Genomic DNA, 20,532 nt, shown 5'->3' with positions numbered 1-20,532 from the left:
GACACCGAAATATTGATCTTTTCTGTGATTCTTAGAGCTCAAAATTATTGTAAAGGCCAAAAGTTCTTCTCCCTTTGTTCTTCCAAGTTCTAAGTTGTAAAGAGTAGAGAGAAAAGCTCTGTAAGGGTTGTCTCCAAAGCCCGTCAAAAGGAGTGAAACTGTAAAAGGGTGGTTGGCCTTCGCCTATTGAAGGAAGGCCTCTAGTTGACGTCGGTGACCTCGTCGGTGGAGGAAGCCAAAAGTGGAGTAGGTCAAGATTGACCGAACCACTCTAAATCTCGGTTTGTATTTACTTTGAGCATTTTATCTTTACTGCAAACCTCATCCGAAGCTTACTACTTTCTGCGCATATACAATCGGGTTTCAAGCTTTGCACTTTCCGAATCAACATTTAGACATAAATCAGTTTCTTCGTACGAACGTAATATTTCAGTTTGCGCTTATATTCTGGTTTTCATCATAAACTGCAAACTGCCTTTTATACTCTTGCTTAAACTGCATCTTGCCTAATCAAGTGATTTACGAATCAGCATTTAGACGTAAATCAGTCTCTTCGTACGAACGTCGTATTTCAGTTTGCGCTTATTCTGGTTTTCATCGTAACTGCAAACTGCCTTCATAGATTGACTTTAACATCATCTTGTTTGATCTTAAGTTAAAGTAATCTTAGAATTGGCGTTCAAACAGAAATCGTTTTTATCGTTCGAACGTAGCTTTCGATTTTAATCGCAGAAAGTTTTCCGCTGCACTAATTCACCCCCCCCCCCCCCCCCCCCACTAATTCCGCTGCACTAATTTACGAATCAGCATTTAGACGTAAATCAGTCTCTTCGTACGAACGTCGTATTTCAGTTTGCGCTTATTCTGGTTTTCATCGTAACTGCAAACTGCCTTCATAGATTGACTTTAACATCATCTTGTTTGATCTTAAGTTAAAGTAATCTTAGAATCGGCGTTCAAACAGAAATCGTTTTTATCGTTCGAACGTAGCTTTCGATTTTAATCGCTGAAAGTTTTCCGCTGCACTAATTCACCCCCCCCCCCCCCCCCCCACTAATTCCGCTGCACTAATTTACGAATCAGCATTTAGACGTAAATCAGTCTCTTCGTACGAACGTCGTATTTTAGTTTGCGCTTATTCTGGTTTTCATCGTAACTGCAAACTGCCTTCATAGATTGACTTTAACATCATCTTGTTTGATCTTAAGTTAAAGTAATCTTAGAATCGGCGTTCAAACAGAAATCGTTTTTATCGTTCGAACGTAGCTTTCGATTTTAATCGCTGAAAGTTTTCCGCTGCACTAATTCACCCCCCCCCTCTTAGTGCTCTTGATCCTAACAATTGGTATCAGAGCCCAGTTTTTCTCATCTCGAATTTACACCCGAGAGAAATGGCTCTTCATGGCTTTCAAGAGGGCTTTTCGATCTTTTGTCCACCGTTGTTTAACGGATTGGACTACACTTATTAGAAAACTCGAATGAGAGTTTTCTTGATTTCTACGAATTTAGATTTATAGAATATCATTGAAAATGGTTTTCAACTTCCCTCTAAACCGATGAACGAATGGTCGGATTTGGAGAAGAAGTATTTTTCTTTAAACGCAAAGGCTATGAATGCCTTATTTTGCGCTTTGGACAAAAATGAGTTCAATCGGATTTCTACGTGCGAATCGGCTTTTGACATTTGGCGAACACTTGAAATCACACACGAGGGAACTAGTAGAGTCAAAGACTCGAAAGTTAACTTTGTATTGCATAATTTTGATCTTTTTCGAATGCAACCAAGCGAGACTATAGGCGACATGTACACCCGTTTCACGGATGTTGTCAATAGTTTAAGAGCTCTTGGAAAATGTTTTTCGGATTTTGAACTCGTAAACAAGATTTTGCGTTCTCTTTCTAAAAAGTGGGATTCAAAAGTAACTGCAATACAAGAAGCTAAAAACATAAACAACTTACCACTTGAAGAACTAATTGGTTCGTTGATGACATATGAAATAGTGCACAATGCACATGATGAACATGTTGAACACAATCACCTTCCAAAGAACAGGAAGGATTTGGAACTCTGGACAAATGAATGCCACTTGAGCGATGACTCAAGTGATGAGGACAATGATAAACAAAACAATCTTCCAAAGAACAGGAAGGATTTGGGACATAGAACATTTGAAGACCACTTGAGCATAAGCTCAAGTGATAGTGAACTTAAACTACAAATGAAACGAAAATTAAAAAGCAAAAAGAATGGAACTACTTGCTTTAAACGCAAGAAGAAGAACAAAAATTGGGATAAATCGAGCTCCTCCGAAGACGAAGAAAAAATCAACAAAAGCGAGGCGGCAAACTACGCCTTAACAGCCTACGACGTTGAGGTAATTAAAATGCCTTTAGTTTATTTTGAAATTACTTGATGCTTTCATGATGTAGTTTTCTTTTTTAGTTTAGAATTAATTTTCTTGAAAATTACATGTTTAAAAATAAAAATACAAAAATTATGATCATGATAGTAATTTCGGAAATGATGATATTGCATATTTTATGATAAACAAACAAAATGATTTTGATTAAAAATATGATATCATGTTTGATTAACATTGTTTAAAGAAAACATGTTTAATTTGAAGTAATGTATAATGATATAATATTAAATGTTTTTGACATAATGATTGACAATTTTATGCATGAGATTTTAAGTTATCCATGATCATGAGCATATTTTGATCTTCATGATTTAATTTGAAAATCTATAGCAAAAATCATGTCTGAATATATGAAAGTGTTAAATCTCATTTTCGGATTTTCTTGATCCTAACAATTCATTTTTGAGAATCTATTGATCATGTGGTTTTATGACGAAACTCATTTTTCGATCCTAAACGTTGATGCATGCTTTTATTTTACATAAATGAAAAAGCATGCTAACATGAAATCAATTGTATGAAATGAAAATAATTTTCTATCCTATTGAGATTAATGAATTTAATTTACCAATCTTGTGAATCTTATGAAAATAAACATGATTAATATTTTGAGAATAAATGAGTGTATCATGAATTTAATCTTAATGATTTCTCTTTAACATACTTTTTGAAATCATACTTGATAATGAATATCAAGATATTAAAAGGATGTTATCATGGAATCATGCTTGATGATTTATTTTTACCTTTCCGTCTTAAATGTTGACACTTATTTTATTAAAGGTAAAGGCATGCTGAGATGAAAAAGAATCACTTAAAAAAAAAAAAAAACTTTTCCCATCTGATCGAGATGAATGATTTCATGATATTTTGTGAATCTAGAAATTGATTTTGATGACTTAATTATGAATTTCAAGTTAATGATTTGATTTGAATAAGTTTTATCTAAATCATAATCTTGATCTTGCAAAATTGAAGTCACAAATAATATCTTGTGGTATTCATGAATTGATACTCACAATATGAAAGCATTGATATTCATGACTTGAATTGGATTGAAACATTGTATGCTTAAATTAATCATTCTCCTATGTTTCAAAAATTTCATAAATGCCTTGAAATGATTGAAATATTTTACACTTTTATACTCTTCCCTACTTCTTTCTTGTTTTCAATGATAAAACGGGGAGAAGTTTTGATCATGCATGGTAGGATATAATTTGACAAAATTGATACCATCATGATATGAAACATTTATGATGTGCAATTATGCATGCAATACTTGTGCTTTCTAATTATGATGTGATGTATTGCATATGATGCAAATCATGATTTAAAATGCTATGAGTGCTAAGTTACACATTTTGAGAAGAAATTGCTATATTGAAACATTAATGTAATTATGAATGGTGATATGATATTATGCATGTAATACTTCAACTTATGATAATGATGCATGCAATGATAAAATATTCATGATGAAAATTGTCTTGACATTCATAACTTGATTATTCATCCTTTATCATAATTTTAAAATCGTTGTAAAAGGAAAAAAGAACTACAAAACTGTATTCTCCCTTTCTTTTTTTTACAATGACAAAGGGAGAGATAGCTAGCCTGCACAAGTCAAGAAGATGCAAAAACTTGATTGCTAGCTTGCCTATCTTAAGTAGCAAAGATTGCTAACTTGCTTATTTCAAGACGCAAAAATTGTCTTCTTGAACATCACTATCTTGAATATCTCAAGAAGCAAAACTTGCAATTTGCACATTGCAATAGGAAGCAAGAATCATGAGCTTACACAAGAAAGCTATCTAGCATTTGCTTTCGAAATTTTTGCTAGCTTATATATTGTGAAACTTGTATATCGTAAAAATTGCTAGCTTGTGGTCTTAAGAGAAGCAAAAAGTTGCTATCTCAAAAGAAGCAAATGTGCTATCTTGCCTATCTCAAGAGGCAAAAATGCTAACTTGTGTATCTAGCAAAGTAGACAAAATTTTCAAGAAGCAAAAGTTGCTTTCTTGAACATCTCAATATTGCTAGCTTGCATGATGTAGAACTTGCTATATTGAACATCACCAAGAAATGATATCTTGCAGAAGCAAAAAGTTAACTTGCACATGTAGCAAAACTTATATTTCAAGAAGCAAGAGTTGCTTTCTTGAACATCTCAAAATTACCAGCTTGCGTGTCTTAAAATTGTAAACTTGCCATCGTACTACCATGATGATGAGCATGTCTTATCTTCATGATTGTATTTGAAAAACTATGGCAAAAATACGTCCTAATGATTGAACGTGTTAAAATTATTTTTTGAACCTTCTTGATTGAATGATTAAATCACTTGATTGGCATAATGATTTTACACAATTACATGTTGGAAATTATGTGCTTGAATACAAAACTTCCATGATAATAGGCATGCTTTACCTTCATGAGTGTAATTGAATATCTATAGCAAAACCTTGTCCGAATGCAAGAAAGAGTCAAATTTCATTTTCGGATTCTCTTGATCCTAACATATCAAGTTTACTCTCTTCCGAACTTAACAAGCATATGTCATATCAAGTTTAGTTCATATCATTAATTTTTGACATATGTAATCAACTAGCAAATACATCTCTCATACACATATCATGTGAACAATATTTTGTTTTGAGAAATGGATTTGATGAAATGATTCCTGCTTATAAATTCCTTCTTGAAAAAGAAAGTCATTTTTACGTACAAGGATTTGATACATATCTTGATACTTGTAAAAATGAAGCATGCTTTAATATCTTATCGATTTTAACTTCATTCGAGTAAGCTCAGAAATAGCTTTCCTCCGTCATGCAAAAAGAAAATAACAAATAAAATGGAAGAAGTTTTCAAAGCTATCTCCATGTCATGTTTTCCTTGAAATGTTTGAATATTTGGTATCTTATCACTTTTTGTTGAAAAATGACATAAACCTGCTTATGGCATCACACTTATATTTAAAATTTACTTATATCGTTCTCCTTTTTGTTGACGACAAAGGGGGAGAAATATATGAATTGATGCTATGAACACTGATGCTATGCTTGCATCATTAAGAGATATATGAATTGATGCTATGATTGCCAAACTTGCATTATGCCATGTTTGCATCATGCGTTAAGATATCAAGAACTTGTATCGTAATTTTACGCATTGATATCTTACCATGTGATGAAATGCTACAATTGATAAACACTTGAAATGTTTGCGTTATGATATCAAAAGCTTACATCGCAATTTTACATGTTGATATTTGATAATAGCAAACTTGCATGATGATAAAACTTGATATTATGTTTTTCATGCAATGAGTTGAACCAATATCACACACACTTGATTGTGGTACTTCTCCTTTTTGTTGATGACAAAGGGGGAGAAGTATGTTGATGAAATGACATGTTATGCATAAGTTTATGCATGAGTTCATGTTGACATGTTGCAAGTATTCATGATGAATATTGCAATGACTTGAATTCAGTTTGAATTCAAGATTCTATCAATATGGTATATTGATAGGGGGGAGTTTGTTTAAACTCCGGGAGTTAAGTTTAACTCCGTCATCAAGTGGTTGTCATCATCAAAAAGGGGGAGATTGTTGAATCTTGTATTTTGATGATGAAACTACTTGATATATATTTATGATTTAATCTGCGTTTTGAGTGACGCAGGATGCTTCGATCAGGATGAGACAATTAAAGCAGGAAAATCATATTGTGCCGAAGGAACATGTTAGAAGATTGGACGTCGGGCCGGTGGATCGGTCGACGTATCGACAGAAGGCTTCGGGCCATGGACTCGGGCATCGGGCCAAGAAGGGCGGGTATTGTGCCAAGGATATCGGAGTTACGGAGTCAACTGACTGATTGGGCAATAGGCTGCAGGAGAGGACGATGCGCCGAAGAATCGGACAAAGCATCGAGGGACCAATGACATGCCGGACAACTTGGTTAATTGCTTAGGATTAATTGTCTCGATCGAAGTTTTGTTTTAAGTGTGTAGGATTAACTACGATGGAAGAAAGACATGCAGCAGGAGTTGTGCCGGAGTCAAGAAAATGATCACGTTGGGAGTTCGAGAGTTCGACGGAAGTTCAGACAGTCGTCGGAGGTTCTGCGGGAACAAATCCGAGAAGTTCAGGAGCTTGCCAAAAGAAGCTCGTCGGAACTCGCCAAGTGGATCGTCGCAAGTCCAGGAGTTTGCCGAAAGTCCGTAGGAGCATCACCGAGGGTTCATCGGATGATCGACTGAAGTTCACCGGAAACTTGCCGGAAGAAGCGATTGACGCACCGGAGCAAGCTGCAGAGATTGTCTTAGGATTTATCGTAGTTAGCACATTTATTAAGTTGGAAATGGGAGGTGATCCCATTAGCTTAATCTTGGGGCAATTGGGCCCTTGAAAAACCGAAATTGGGCCGAATGGAGCTACCCATTCGGACCCTGATTGCTGTGGGAGGTGCAACCGCCCAAGCCATGTGGTAGCACCACCTGGGCTAAGTCTCCCAGGGAGACTAGACGGTGCAACCGCCCCAGCCAGGAGGTGGCACCGCTTGGGCTCAGTCTCCGAGTGAGATTGGGCGGTGCAACCTCCCCTAACAGAGAGGTAGCACCGCTTGAGCTCGGTCTTCAAGCTCTGGCAGGCGGTGCAACCGCCTCAGTCAGGAGGTGTAACCACCTGGGCTCAGTCTCCAAGCTAGACTGAGGTGGTGCAACCGCACCTGACAGAGAGGTGCAACCACCTAGGCTTAGTCTTCGAGCTTTGCTAGGCGGTGCAACCGCTCCAGTCAGGAGATGCAACCGCCTGATCCCAGAATTCCAAGATTTGATAGTTTTGAGCTCCAAATTTGAACTAGGTTGGGGCCTATAAATACCCCACCCATTCAGCACTGAGAGCATATAGACAGACACCGAAATCTTGATCTTTTCTGTGATTCTTAGAGCTCAAAATTGTTGTAAAGGCCAAAAGTTCTTCTCCCTCTGTTCTTCCAAGTTCTAAGTTGTAAAGAGTAGAGAGAAAAGCTCTGTAAGGGTTGTCTCCTAAGCCTGTCAAAAGGAGTGAAACTGTAAAAGGGTGGTTGGCCTTCGCCTATTGAAGGAAGGCCTCTAGTTGACGTCGGTGACCTCGTCGGTGGAGGAAGCCAAAAGTAGAGTAGGTCAAGATTGACCGAACCACTCTAAATCTCGGTTTGCATTTACTTTGAGCATTTTATCTTTACTGCAAACCTCCTCCGAAGCTTACTGCTTTCTGCGCATATACAATCGGGTTTCAAGCTTTGCACTTTCCGAATTAGCATTTAGACGTAAATCAGTTTTTCGTACGAACGTAATATTTCAGTTTGCGCTTATATTCGGATTTTCATCATAAACTACAAACTGCCTTTTATACTCTTGCTTAAACTGCATCTTGCCTAATCAAGTGATTTACGAATCAGCATTTAGACGTAAATCAGTCTCTTCGTACGAACGTCGTATTTCAGTTTGCGCTTATTCTGGTTTTCATCGTAACTGCAAACTGCCTTCATAGATTGACTTTAACATCATCTTGCTTGATCTTAAGTTAAAGTAATCTTAGAATCGACGTTCAAACAGAAATTGTTTTTATCGTTCGAACGCAGCTTTTGATTTTAATCGTAGAAAGTTTTCCGCTGCACTGCACTAATTCACCCCCCCCCCTCTTAGTGCTCTTGATCCTAACAGAAGGATTTGGCACTTAGAACACATAAAGACCACTCGAGCATAAGCTCAAGTGATGGTGAACTTGAACTACTCATAAAATTTATAAAGTTAATGAAATAAAAATTAAAGAACAAAAAGAACGCAACTACTTACTATGAACGCAAGAAGAGGAAAGAACTTTGGGATGAATCGAACTCCTTTGAAGACGAAGAGAAAATCAATAAGGGCGAGGTGGCAAACTACTCCTTAACGACATTCTATAAGGAGGTAAACAACTCAAACGAAACTCCTTTAATTTATTTCGAAATTACATGATGCTTTTAATGAGTTATTTTTAATTTAGTTTAATTATTTATTTGAAATTTATATGTTTAATGATGTAATGAAAAATACAAAAATAAAATAGGATCATGCTTATCATGCTAATAATTTTAAAAATGATAATGAAAATTGCATGTTTTATGTTAAAAGAATAAAATGTTAGATTTAAATCTAATGATAATCGTATGTATGTTTTTCAAGAAGAAATAATGTATATCTTGATGATTTTCGATTTTGTTTGAAAATGCTTTATGCTCAATGAAACCATGATTGATGAATATGCTTTATGTTTTCTTTGGCTTGTATGCCTTATTATGATGAATGTTTTGAAAATAAATATTTGCATAATGTTTGATGATTTTTATGCAATGAGGACTTGAAATAATGATTTGAAATCATATGTTTTGGAATTATGTGTTACACTTTTTGATCTTGATGATTTTTTATCTTTCCGTTTTAAACATTGATATATGGTTTTCATACGAAAAACTTGAGTATGCTTATATGAAATCAATCACTTCAAATGAAACACATAAAAAGGCAAATATATTATCATTAGAATTAAAATGATAAATCAAATCTCTTGTTTAAAGAAGCCTTATGTTTAATATGTTATACTTTTTTGGTTTTGATGGTTTTTATGATGAAATTTACTTTTCGATCCTAAATGTTGATGCATGTTTTTATTTGACAAAAATGAAAAAGGCATACATCTATGAAATCAATCTTATGAATTGAATCACTAAAAAGAAGAAAGCTTTCTCCTTAAAAAATTTCCCTACTTTATCGATTTTTCAAAGAGGAGTGACTAATGAACCTATCTTTATTCTTAGAATCTCTTGAAAATGATTTTGATTTGATGATTTGAATTTGAATAAGCTTTATCTTAATTTTTTTAGATTTATAACTTGAGATTTCTTATGCATGAATCAAGATATTATATAATTTGATCTCCTATGTTTCTTTTTGCTATTTATAAAAAGGACAGATTTGATGAAATAAATCATGTCTTGTAACATTCATGATTTGATATTATTATCTTCCATGACATGATGTGTAAGATCTAACATATATTTGTATTCTTTCACTCTACTTCTTTCTTATCTAAAATAACAAAGGGGAGAAAGAAAATTGCTAGCTTAAATGAGAAACTTAGACATGTTAGATCTTCCAAATTCATAAATTCTTCTTATACATTTTCTGGATTATAATCTTGATCTCTTGAATTTTAGACTTGCTCTTTCATTTTTTATGATTGAAATAATGATTGAAACATTGATGATATGAATGAATGAAATACTCATGATATTATTTTGATGCTTTAAAATGATATAAATTTGCTAGCTTATGAGTATCATGTATGATATGATGATTGATTTATTTTTAGTATCATACATAGAGTAAGGATGATGTATAAAGTTTTAAAATTATGCATGTTGTAAATTGAAACTATAATAATACACAAACATATTGAAATAATGATTGAAACATTAATGTAATTATGAATAATGATTTGATATTATGTATGCAACACTTCAACTTATTAAAATGATGCATGCTATAATAAAATATTCATGATGAAAAATTATTTTGACATTTATAAATTGATTTTTTGATTATTCATCCTTTGTCATGATTTGAAAATTCTTGTAAAGGGAAAAGGAGATACAAAACTGTATTCTTCCCTTCTTTTTGACAATGACAAAGGGGGAGAAAAATTGCTAGCTCAAGATGCAAAATTTAGAAACTTACATATTGCAAAAGAAGCAAACTTGCTCATCTCAAAAGAGAAGTAAGAAGTGGTATTTTGTAAATCTCAAGGCACACAAATGCAAACTTGCAAAATTTATAATTTTGCACATCATTAAAATTTATGATGATTTGGTGATTATGCATATTCTAAATGTTATAAGATTTACTAGCTTGTATGATGTAGAACATACTATCTTACTACCTTGCATATCTACAACTTGATAGCTTGAATGTTCTAAATATGACATAACACTTGCTAAATTTTCTAGCTTACAAATTGCATGATGATAAAACTTGATATTATTTTTTTTATGCAATGATTTGAACTTGTATGTCTAAACATTTGATAAGTGGACTTCTCCTTTTTGTTGATGACAAAGGGGGAGAAGTATGATAATGTTATGAATAAGTTTATGATAACATGTTGCTTGGATTTTTGAATCCAAGAGTTCTATCAATATGGCATATTGATAGGGGGAGTTTGGTTAAACTTCGGGAGTTAGGGTAAACTCCGTCATCAATTGGTTGTCATCATAAAAAAGGGGGAGATTGTTGAATCTTGAATTTTGATGATAAAACCAATTGATAGTGTTTATGATTTAATCTGTGTTTTGAGTGACGCGGGATGCTTTGATCAGGGAGAAACAATTAAAGCAAGAAGAATCATGTCAGGTCGAAGGAAAACGTGTCAAAAGATTGGACGTCGGGCCGGAGGATCAATCGACGTATCGATAGAAAGCTTCGGGCCATGGATTTGGGCATGAGCCAAGAAGAGCATATATTGCGCCAAGGATATCGGAGTTGCGAAGTCAACTAGCCGATTGGGCAATAGGCCGCAAGAGATGACGATGCGTCGAAGAATCGGACGAAGCGTCGATAGACCAATGACATGCCGGACGACATGATTCATGCTTAGTAATAATTATCTAGATCGAAGTGTATTTTTATGTGTGCAGGATTAACTACAATAGCAAGGCATAAAGCAAAATGAAGTCCCAGAGTCAATAACGTGATTTCGTTGGGAGTTCGAGAGTTCGTCGGAAGTTCTGCTAGAACTAACCGAGAAGTCCAGGAGCTTGCCAAAGGAGTTTGTTAGAACTCGCTAAAAAGATCTTCGTGAAGTCTAGGAGCTTGCCGAGAGTCTACCGGAACATTGTCGAGAGATTGTTAGAAGTTCGTCAGAAGCTTGCCGGAAGAAACCAGACTTATCTTACTGAGATTATGTCTTAGGAATCGTAGTTAGCATATAATTGGAGTTGGGATTGGGAGGTAATCTCATCGTCTCTGTTAGGGGCCAACTAGGCCCAAAGTTGGGTTGGTTTGGGCCGGATTCGAGGCCCAACCAGGGTGTTGAAACCTTGGCCAACGGTGGCATCACCAAAGCCGGTGGTGGCACCACCTGGGGAACAACACCCTAGGAAATCTAGGTGGTGGTACCACTTAGGCTGGGCAGTGGTACCACCGGCAGCAATGCTGCCAGCAGTGGTACCACCCCTGTTCGGTGGTGGTACCACCTAGTACTAGATCCTATGGCGGTAGTACCGCCCAGGAACGGCGATGGTACCGCCAGTACCCAGGAAACTTGGGATGAGACCTTTTTAGGCTCCAAGTTTGAATCAACTTGAAGCTTATAAATACTCCTCTCATCCCTGGTTAACACACACAAGCATAGAGAATTTAAAGAGGAAAAAACGTTGTTATAATCTCTTGAATCCTCCTCTTCTAGTCTAAGTGTTAGAATATTTTGAGAGATGAGTGAGTGCTTCTAAGGGTTGTCTCCTAAACACAGTAAAAGGAGAAGAGGGGTGTAAGAAGGAGGTTGATCTTGTTAGGATCGGAGCAGCACTAAGAGGGGGGGGTGAATTAGTGTAGCGGATTAAAATGTTGGTTTCAACAAATCTTTCGTACGATAAAAATAACGTTTTCATTTAAAACCGTTTTGATTGCGTTTTATCTTGAAGAGATAAGTAAGATGGAGACAAAGCAGTATAGCATTAAAGTGCAAATGGTTTGCAGTAATATAAATGACAATAATGAAATGCAAACAAGAGATTACGTCGTTTTTCAAGTGGTTCGGTCAAGTGGCCTACATCCACTTGCGAGGCCCCTCTTCGATGAGGCTCTCACCTTCCACTAGCTAATCTCTTGAAAGGGACAGGTGAATACCCCTCTTACAACTCTTTTATAAGCAATTCACTCTCTTACAGATTTTCAACAAGAAAGAAAGAGGTGAACACTAGCAAATTGAAAACAAGACTAGCAAGGACTTTTCTAAGGCCTTTCTCTCAAACACTTACTGCTCAAAAAGTTGTTTTCTCTGCTGAGAAATGAGGGGTATTTATAGGCCTCAAGAGGATTCAAATTTGGGCTCCAAAATTTGAATTCTATTGGAGTTCCCGATGCTGGCGGTGCCACCGCCTGTCCGTTTCTGACCCTGACATTGCTGGGCGGTGCCACCGCCTACAATGTTTTCAGCCCACCTACAGTGTTTTCAACCCACTAGTTGGGCTTCAATCTTGGCCCAAATTAGTCCGAACTCGAGCCCAATTGGCCCCTACTTGGGTTATAGGATTAATACCTAATCCTAACCCTAATTAACATACTAACTACAAATTTAAAGATATTTTATAAGCTATTACAAAGTCCAAAATTCAAGACTTCTTCTGGTGAGCTTCCGACTAACTTTCGACGGTCTTCCGATAAACTCTCGGAAACCATTCTGCGGACTCCCGGCAAGCTCTTAACTTCACGATTTGATCTTGGCGAGTTCCAACGAGCTTCTTCGGTAAGCTCTGATCTCTCTCGGCGAGCTCCGCGAACTTCCCACGAACCTTTCGGTGAGCTTCCAAAAAACCCTTCGGCAAGCTCCCTACTCATTCTTGGCTAGTTCCGGTAGCATTCCCGACGAACCTTCGGACTTCCGTCGAACTCTCGAACTCGCAACAAATCCTTCGTGCTTGACTCCGCACTTTGTTTCACTTTATGTCTTCATCGTTATCGTAGTTAATCCTGCACATGCAAGCCAAAACTCTACTCCGATCCGGATAGTAATTACAACGCGAATTGACATTTTGTTGCCCGGCACGTCATTGGTTGGCGCTTCGTCCATTTCTTCAGCGCATCGTCCTCTCTTGTGGCTTGTTGCACAATCGGTGGTTGACCTCCGCAACCCCGATATCCTTGGCGTAATTCCACTTTCCTTGGCCCGATGCCCAACGTCCGAAGCCTTCTGCCGTCCAATATCCTGATGTGATTTCCTCTAGCGCAATGTCAATTCCTCCTGCGTCAACCGTCTAATCCTAATCGAGTAGACCTGCTTCACTCAAAATGCAGTTAAACATCTAAACACAATCAATTAGTTTCATCATCAAAATTCGAGATTCAACAATCACCCCCTTTTTGATGATGACAACTAATTGATGACTAACGGAGTTAACCTTAACTCCCCGTAGTTTAACCAAACTCCCCCTATCAATATGCCATTGATAGAACACTTGGATTATCCCAAATCCAAGTAACATTCATCACATGTTATGAAAAACATTTAAACCATCATGCAAATATATATAAAATATTCAATTCAATGCATGAAGTCATCAATATACTTCTCCCCCTATGTCATCAACAAAAAGGAGAAGTACCTACTCTTATGTGTTTAGAAATAAAAAGTTCCATACATTGCATGAAAAACATAGTATCAAATTTTATCATCATGCAATCTAGCAATTAAAGATGTGTAAGTTTAGCATGTTTGCTTTTCTTGAGATAACAACTAATTTCTTCTCTTTAGACTACAAGCTAGCAATTTTCATGATATGCAAGTTGCAAGCTAGCAAATTGCTTCTCTTTAGACTACAAGCTAGCAATTTTCATGATATGCAAGTTGCATATTTTTGCTTCCTTTGCAATGTTTCAGCTAGCAATTTTGCTTCCGTAATAAGTTAGCATGTTTTGTATTATACAAGCTAGCAAAAATTTCAAAAGTAAATACAAGATAGCTTTCTTGTAGAAGTGTGTAAGCTATTGATTCTTGCTTCCTTTTGTAATATGTAGGTTGCAAGTCTTGCTTCTTGAGATAGACAAGATAGTGATGTTCAAGAAGACAACTTTTGCTTCTTGAAATAAGCAAGTTACCAATCTTTGCTACGTAAGATAGGCAAGCTAGCAATCAAGTTTTTGCATCTTCTTGACTTGTGCCAACTAGCTATCTCCCCCTTTGTCATTGTCAAAAAGAAGGGAAGACCTTTTACTTCAATTATGACAAATGTAAGTATTAATCTTATTTGTGCATCATCATATTTTCAAATTAGAATATGCACATTTTCAAAAACCTTATATTCATTCATGCATGATATTGAATAAATCAATCAACATTATGAGGATAGCATACATGATACTAAAATTTTTAACTATTTATCAACATTTTGATCATGATACCAAACAATCATCATTTAGAGCATTCATGATACAAAACATCAACATTTATCATTTTAGCAACAACTCATAGCATTTTAAATCATGATTTACATCATATGCAATACATCACATCATAATTAGAAAGCACAAGTATTGCATGCATCATTGCAAATCATAAATGTTTTATATCATGATGGTATCAATTTTGTCAAATTATATCATGTTTTATATCATGTCGAGAAATCAAAATGATGATTTATATAAAAAATATCACAAGTTATATTCAAGAGAAAAATCATCATTCATTTTCAACTTATTAAATTTGTCACATCAATATTTCTTAGATATGCATGATACCAAAACATGGTTTTAAATCTTTAACATATACCATGCATAAATTGAAAGGAGAAGGGAAGAATTCAAACGTACAAAGATTTCAACCATCTCATAAACAAATGTAAGACCAAGTCATGAATCCAAAATTCCATGAATCAAAATAATCATCAAAGGTAATCTCATGTTATTCCAAGAAATCAATATCATGATTTTGATAAAACTCATTTCAAATTTAAATCATCAAAATATCAACATTACTTTCAAGAGATTCAAAATGGTATACATACATTTATCATAATAAACATCAAGATCAATAGGATAGAGAAAAATAATTTTGCAAGGAAAAAATATTTTCCACTTTTTAGTTGTTTCAATTCATATGATTTTATTTCACTTATACCAAATAAAAACATGTATAATGTTTAAAACCGAAAGTGTAAGATTTATTACAACAAATATTAATAAGGCACTTTCATTATGGTAAAAATCAATAATCCATAAATCACAAGATTCATATGCATAATTTTGAAATTTATTAAGCATGATCATTATGCATGACACTAAAACATGGTTTCAAAATGTTTAATATTTTCATTACATCATTATGCAATGGTTTCATTGAACATAATTTTGAATGATTCTTATAGATAACTAAAACTTCTTTAGTTTTAATTTATGTGATTGACTTTATATTAGCATGCTCAAGTTTTGTTCTTATGTCAAAAACATACATCATGTTTGAAAACCAAAGACAAGGTTTAAAAAAATATATCATCAAGCCTTCCATATAAAAACCATGCATCATCATTGAAAGTTAATATGGAAATCAACAAAATACACATTCTTGCTTCTCAAGCACATATATATGATTATTTAAATCTAACATTTTATTCTATTAACATAAAACATACAATTTTCAAGAAAAATAATTATTCAAAAGAAAAGAGAAAATACATCATGGAAAACATCAAGTAATTTCAAAACAATTCAAGAGAGTTGAGTTACTTACCTTGTAGTCGAAGCCCGTCAAAGCCCAATTCTCCGTTTCACCTTTGGAAGTTCTTGATTCATCCTTGGTTGCCTTCCTCTTCTTTGGCCTCTCCCTCCGTTCAAGTTCATTGTTTATTTTAGATTTTTTGTTTAATAAACTTATTAAGATTTAGTGTTCGAAGTTCAAGTTCATCATTGTCCTCATCACTTGAGTCATTGCTCAAGTGGTATTCATTTGTTCGGGGTTTCAAATCCTTCCTGTTCTTTGGAAGGTGATTTTGTTCATCATGTGCATTGTGCACCATTTCATATGTCATCAACAAACAAATTAGTTCTTCAAGTGAAAAATTATTTAAATCTTTTGTTTCTTGTATTGCGGTTATTTTAGAATCCCATCTTTTTGGAAGGAATCTTAAGATCTTGCTTACGAGATCAAAATTCGAAAAAGATTTACCAAGAACTCTTAGATTATTGACGACATCCGTGAAACGAGTGTACATGTCGCATATAGTCTCGCTTGGTTGCATTTGAAAAAGCTCAAAATCATGCAATAAAATGTTAACTTTCGAGTCTTTGACTCTACTAGTTCCCTCGTGTGTGATTTCAAGTGTTCGCCAAATATCGAAAGCCGTTTCGCACGTAGAAATCCGATTGAACTCATTTTTGTCCAAAGCGCAAAATAAGGCATTCATAGCCTTTGCGTTTAAAGAAAAATATTTCTTCTCCAAATCTGACCATTCATTCATCGGTTTAGAGGGAAGTTGAAAACCATTTTCAACAATATTCCATATATCCAAATTCATAAAAATCAAGAAAACTCTCATTCGAGTTTTCCAATAAGTGTAGTCCAATCCGTTAAACAACGGTGGACAACCAACCGAAAAGCCCTCTTGAAAGCCATGAAGAGCCATTTCTCTCGGGTGTAAATCGGAAATGAGAAATACTGGGCTCTGATACCAATTGTTAGGATCGGATCGGCACTAAGACGGGGGGGTGAATTAGTGCAGCGGATTAAAATGTTGGTTTCAACAAATCTTTCGTACGATAAAAACAACGTTTTCGTTTAAAACCGTTTTGATTGCGTTTTAACTTGAAGAGATAAGTAAGACGGAGACAAAGCAGTATAGCATTAAAGTGCAAATGGTTTGTAGTAATATAAAGGACAATAATGAAATGCAAACCAGATATTACGCCATTTTTGAAGTGGTTCGGTCAAGTGACCTACATCCACTTGCGAGGCCCCTCTTCGATGAGGCTCCCACCTTCCACTAGCTAATCTCTTGAAATGGATGGGTTAATACCCCTCTTACAACTCTTTTATAAGCGGTTCACTCTCTTATAGATTTTCAACAAGAAAGAAAGAGGTGAACACAAGCAAATTGAAAACAAGACTAGCAAGGACTTTTCTAAGGCCTTTCTCTCAAACACTTGCTGCTCAAAAAGTTATTTTCTTTACTGAGAAATGAGGGGTATTTATAAGCCTCAAGAGGATTCAAATTTGGGCTCCAAAATTTGAATTCTCTTGGAGTTCTCGATGCTGGCGGTGCCACTGCCTGTTAGTGGCGGTGCCACCGCTTGTCAGTTTCTGACCCTGACAGTGCTGGGCGGTGCCACCGCCTACAGTGTTTTCAGCCCACTAGTTGGGCTTCAATCTTGGCCCAAACTAGTCCGAACTCGAGCCCAATTGGCCCCTACTTGGGTTATAGGATTAATACCTAATCCTAACCCTAATTAACATACTAACTACGAATTTAAAGATATTTTATAAGCTATTACAAAGTCCAAAATTCAAGACTTCTTCCGGTGAGCTTCCGACTAACTTTCGACGATCTTCCGATAAACTCTCGGAAACCATTCTGCGGACTCCCGGCAAGCTCTTAACTTCACGATTTGATCTTTGCGAGTTCCAACGAGCTTCTTCGGTAAGCTCCGATCTCTCTCGGTGAGCTCCGCGAACTTCCCACGAACCTTTCGGTGAGATTCCAAAAAACCCTTCGGCAAGGTCCCTACTCATTCTTGGCTAGTTCCGGTAGCATTCCCGACGAACCTTCGGACTTCCGTCGAACTCTTGAACTCGCAACAAATCCTTCGTGCTTGACTCTGCACTTTGTTTCACTTTATGTCTTCATCGTTATCGTAGTTAATCCTGCACATGCAAGCCAAAACTCTACTCCGATCCGGATAGTAATTACAACGCGAATTGACATTCTATTGCCCGACACGTCATTGGTTGGCGCTTCGTCCGTTTCTTCAGCGCATCATCCTCTCTTGCCACTTGTTGCCCAATCGGTGGTTGACCTCCACAACCCCGATATCCTTGGTGCAATTTTGCTTTCCTTGGCCCGATGCCCAACGTCCGAAGCCTTCTGTCGTCCAATATCCTGACGTGATTTCCTCCGGCGCAATGTCAATTCCTCCTGCATCAACCGTCTAATCCTAATCGAGTAGACATGCATCACTCAAAATGCAGTTAAACATCTAAACACAATCAATTAGTTTCATCATCAAAATCCGAGATTCAACAGATCTTTGCCATTTAAAGGAAGATTGATAGTGAATGTCAATGGCCTCGATAGAAGAGGAATCGGAGGAGTGGATGTAGGTCACGACAATCGAACCACTATAAATCAGTTTGCATTCTTGTTCTGCTTTAAATTCTCATATTGCAAACAGATTTGCCTACTTTCTTACTGTTGGGAAATCCTTGGGGGCGACATCATATGCGCATTGGAAGAATAAGAAAAATAAAATCCCCGATTCCCAAAGAGATGTTCGTCATCGTGCGAAGAATGGTACGCAAAAATCCGCGAAACATGAAACTGCGTATAGAGTAGATTGTGTTACCTAGGGAGATCGTATATCCCTGTTTCTTTGCAGTTCCTTAGGAGAGGGTGAAGGAGGTCAAGCGTCCTCCTCTCTAGCGGTGATCCACACAGTAGGGTTGCGACGACGCTCCTCAAGATGGAGAGGAGAATAGGAAAAGGCAAACAAAAGCTCTCTAGCCCATGGGGCTCTGAATCCCTCCTATTTATAGAGGTCCCCTGTCAAACCCTAATGGGTCCTCCCCTAGTGGGTATTGGATCTGCATCCAATAAGATAAGGGCTCTGTTGGATATCTCATATCCGAACCTCTATTCATTGCAATGCCTACCATATGTGTGTGACCCTTTAGGCCCAATATCGAGCTGGCTGTGAGTCATACCTGTCAGAACTCCTTCTAACTCAATGAATTATTATCTCTGTAATAATTCACTCGACTCATCGACTACGGACATACTAGGCCACTACGCCGTAGTCCCCAGACGATACAAGGGAATCCAATCCATTGGACCTGTCTGTCCTCAGTTATCGTGTACCTATAGTCCCTCATCCATCTAATATACCAGAGACCGTATATAGAGCATGGTGTTGTCAGACCCACACGGTTTCTACTCGAGTCTCGCTCTAATCGGATTCTCCCGAAGAACTCTTTCTCTCTCAACCCGAATGACCCTGGCCAGGGATTTGTTTGAGCAAGAACACATGTGATATTCCTCTCATGACGCCGAGAGTGGATGATCCTCTATCGACACTCAATAGCCCTCGTAAGGTAGACTACCACTCCCAATGACCAGTTGTACTAGATCTGGGACAGCCAAACCTATAAGTATGGTATCAAAGAGTGGAGCACTCATACAGGACATCCTTGGTGTCTCAAGTCTAAGGACCAGATACAGCACTAGGACTACGGAATCGCTATCTGACTATAAGGCATCATCAACCATCCAGCATTCCGTAAGCGAATCAATCAATGAACTCATTCTCCAATGAGCACCTGTACTGTATCCCTAGTGTCCCTACACAAGCAGCTATGAGACTAGCTGCATCCATTATATGGACGGGTATACAGCACACCAGTCTGTCCGGTTATCACGATATCCCTCTCGAGTAACCTATGACCGGGATTATTTAGGATATGTGTTTAAAGGTGAATCGATCTCACTATCGTGATCTCATCACGATCCGATTCCCATTGCACAAATCCAAGGACATCACAATATATGTATGCATTTATGCAATAGTTATAAAGTGATATATGCCAAAATATAATAAGTAAAAAGATTCTATATTAAGTCACACGTGCCATTACTCACGTGATTGGCTTGTTGGGCACCTATGACTAGCAATCTCTCACTTGACCTAAAGCCAATCACCTATGTGTCTGATCCCCATCAGACCCCTATGACGCTCAAAACAAATCTGAGACAACGGCTTTGTTAGTGGATCTGCAATGTTATCTTCGGATGGAACTCTTTCCACTACTACATCTCCTCGGGTCACGATCTCTCTAATAAGGTGGAACCTCCTCAAAACATGCTTAGATTTCTGATGAGACCTAGGTTCCTTTGCTTAAGCAATCGCCCCGTTGTTGTCGCAATATAGGGAGATCGGCTCTTCGTGACCTGGCACGACTCCCAAATCTGTGATAAACTTCTTCACCCAAACTCCCTCCTTTGCTGCATCTGATGCAGCAATGTACTCCGCCTCTGTGGTCGAGTCAGTAGTGGTATTTTGCTTGGAACTCTTTCAGCACACTGCTCCTCCATTCAAGGTGTACACA

This window comes from Musa acuminata, chromosome BXJ1-5 (assembly GCF_036884655.1).
Source record: "Musa acuminata AAA Group cultivar baxijiao chromosome BXJ1-5, Cavendish_Baxijiao_AAA, whole genome shotgun sequence".
NCBI lineage: Eukaryota > Viridiplantae > Streptophyta > Magnoliopsida > Zingiberales > Musaceae > Musa > Musa acuminata.
The sequence above is the reverse complement of the archived record's forward strand: the minus strand, read 5'-3'. Positions refer to the sequence as shown.